Source organism: Zingiber officinale, chromosome 3B (genome assembly GCF_018446385.1).
Source record: "Zingiber officinale cultivar Zhangliang chromosome 3B, Zo_v1.1, whole genome shotgun sequence".
NCBI lineage: Eukaryota > Viridiplantae > Streptophyta > Magnoliopsida > Zingiberales > Zingiberaceae > Zingiber > Zingiber officinale.
Genome location: NC_055991.1, coordinates 104,191,520 through 104,194,848, shown reverse-complemented (window position 1 = coordinate 104,194,848; position 3,329 = coordinate 104,191,520).

The following is a 3,329-nucleotide window of genomic DNA, read 5'->3' as shown; positions in this document are numbered from 1 at the left end:
AATTGGATTTGTGACAAAATTTGTGATAAAAAAATTCGTTGCAAATACGCAACCCCAAAAATTTATAACGAAAAATTAAAAATTCGTTGCAAAATTTGTTGTAAATTTTTTAATGAAAACGAATATTTGTTGGAAATGTCAACGAGGAAAATCTAGGACAAACCTCAAATTTGACACAAATTAGTAATAAAAAAACGCATTCATCGCATATTTGTGACAAATGATGATTTGTTGCAAAACTTATAACAAAAATATATTTGTTGGAATCCATGACAAAAAAACAGATTAGTTGGAAAACTAACGAAAATTCAATTTTCGCAACGAAAATTCAATTTTCTCAACGAAAATTCAAATTCGTTGAAAATTTCCAACGAATTCTTATTTTCGTTGGAAATTTCCAATGAATTTTGATTTTCGTTGGGGGTTTCCAACGAATTTTACCTTTCGTTGGGAATTTCCAATGAATTCTTATTTTCATTGGAAATTTCTAATAAATTTTGATTTTAGTTGGGAATTTCTAATGAATTTTATCTTTCGTTGGAAATTTTCAAATTTTCATTTTCGTTGGAAATTTCCAACGAATTTGATTTTTGTTGGGAATTTACAATGAAAATATGAATTTGTTGCAACATTTAGATTAAACCAGAGATTATGATAGATTTCCAATAAACCCAATTTCATTGCAAAATTCATCCCAAAAGTAAAAAAAATTCCAAAACCTTTCTATTTTGATATTTTTCCCTATTAAAATAAATTGGCTATACCTTAAACTCGTACCACCAAAGTTCCTTTTGTGAATGCTGAAGTGCTGGAGTATGACATTGAGTCTCCTATCCAAAAATTATTATAATTTGATTAAGAGCTATGATACACTCAAGGAAAAATCTCAATGAAATGCTCAAGGATAGATACAAATTTATGGCCCACCATTTCATTTTTTGTGGGCCCCATTATTTTATGTGTCTATCCTTGAGCATTTCATTGAGATTCTTTCCTTGAGCATATCATTTTTCTTTGATTAATCTCGTAAATAACACTATTGAATTTTTAAATTTATCATAAAGTTACAAATAAACAACATTAAATAATTAATATGGTTGAAAAAATATAATAATTTTAATACTTACTAATCTCCAAAAGGGACTATATGCAGTCAAGCGTTGATAATATTAGTGAATGAGTGTTTGGTAGGTATCGACAATTAAGTGGGGAAGGTGAATGGGAAAGTCCTGCCAGCAACTGGCCATGTGAAGGTCCTATCGGCGACTAGTCATGTGAAAGTCCTACCGATGACTGGCCATGTGAAGGTCTTGCCAGCGACTGGCTATGTGAAGGTCTTGCCGGCGACTAGCCATGTGAAGGTCCTGCCGGCGACTGACTATGTGAAGGTCCTGCCGATGACTGGCCATGTGAAGGTCCTGCTTAAGGGGAGGGCGTAGGTACCATACTGGTAGACGGTGAATCAGTCTGGCCAATGCTTGAACACTGTCGTCTATGGTGTGCCCTTTGAATTGCCAACCAGAAATCAAGATTAGAATAAAGGAAATAAAAACTTGATGCTTAATGAAGAAATATGAAAAAACTTACAATATCCATAATAAAAATCTCAGAGTGCGAGAATCTACAGCGATAATGTCTCACCTCTAATGATCTATAAAAAAAATAGCATACACAGATAAAATATATAAATTTAACAATTAGATAGTATATAGACAACTAATTGAGATATGAATTTTATAAATTTACAGATTAAAACTAAATTGAATAAAAAAACTTACCATACATGTCAAAAATCAAAGTCTTCATTATCGTCCTCATCACCATCCTCCTCCACCTCCTCCTCCTCCTCATCATCATCATCATCATAATCCTCATGAAATTCACTTGCATCGACGTTTATCACTACTCTACTGGGATCTTATAACGTTGGAATAATATATTCCTCGGTCTGAAATATATTTACAACCTCCTTTTATTGATATGAAATGTGTTCCTAATGTTCCTCTATTTTTTTCTATGCTCTCATTTTACAAACAACCCACCAATAAATTTGGTCATGTTTCAAACTAGGATATGAATGATAGAAAACTTGAATCGCTTGTGTGCCAAAACAAATGGTTCATATATCTTATATAATCTTTTATGATTTATTTCAACCAAATTATACCGTAGATGCACCTTCATCTCTCTGACAGGGGTCAAATCAGCGACACATAAATAAGATAACTCGCATTTCTAGGCTAAAGTATTCTATTTTTATAATTTCATCCAACAAACCATAAAATTCTTCACTTACACCTCCATCATTGGATGACTGAATACATACCCCACTATTCATTATAGTCTTCCCTTTCCATATTCTTGAGTATAAAAATTATATCCATTTATGAAATATGCTAGCCAAGTACATACCATTGCTTTTGGGCCCTAAGACAGATGGAATAACATTTGTTGTTCGAGGTGAGCTTGATTATCATAAACCTAAACTCAAATGAATATGTTATTCATTTAAAAGTTAAGATATGTATCATCCAAATTTAGGTAAAACTACTTACATATGATTTGAACCAAGGTGCAAATTCTTGATAGCAGAAACGATCAAACTCTAGTGTCAACATTTCAGAATATAAGTTTTGGAAAATCCTATCATAAAAAATTGAATTATAACACAAAAAATTTATGACATAAGAAAAAAATAGGAAATATATACTAACTCAAAGTATGGCGATACTTCTGGACAATTAAGTAAAATGTATGTCCGGACTGCGCTCTATTCTTGATCAGTTAAGTATCTTTGCTTACATGGTCCACTTGATCGACCAAGATAGTTAAAAATTGATAATAAGTTCGAATTGAGATCAATAAGATCTTCATCATTTCTTCTCGGTCTCCATCTTTTGGTCTGAACATGAGGCTCAAAATAATATGATGCAAAAGTTGTTACTTCCTCCACAATGTATGCATTAACAATAGAGGCTTCAACATGTGCCTTATTTTTGTCTTTTTTTTTCTTCAAATGATATAAAAATCTGATTGTAATATAACAATTTGTATTAGATTAATACATATAAAAAAGTTACAAATTTTTATGCATTAATAACGAAGTATAGAAGATGAAAAATATACCTTTCAAATGGATACATCCATTGAAAATATACTAGTCCTCCAACTTTGGCCTCATATGACAAGTGAACCAAAAGATGTTTCATTGAATCAAAAAATGATGGTCGAAAGATCCTTTCTAAATTACACAAAATGATTGGAATGTCTCTCTAACTTCTCCATATGTGAATGTCTCAAAACTGTTGAGTAAATATCATGAAGGAAAA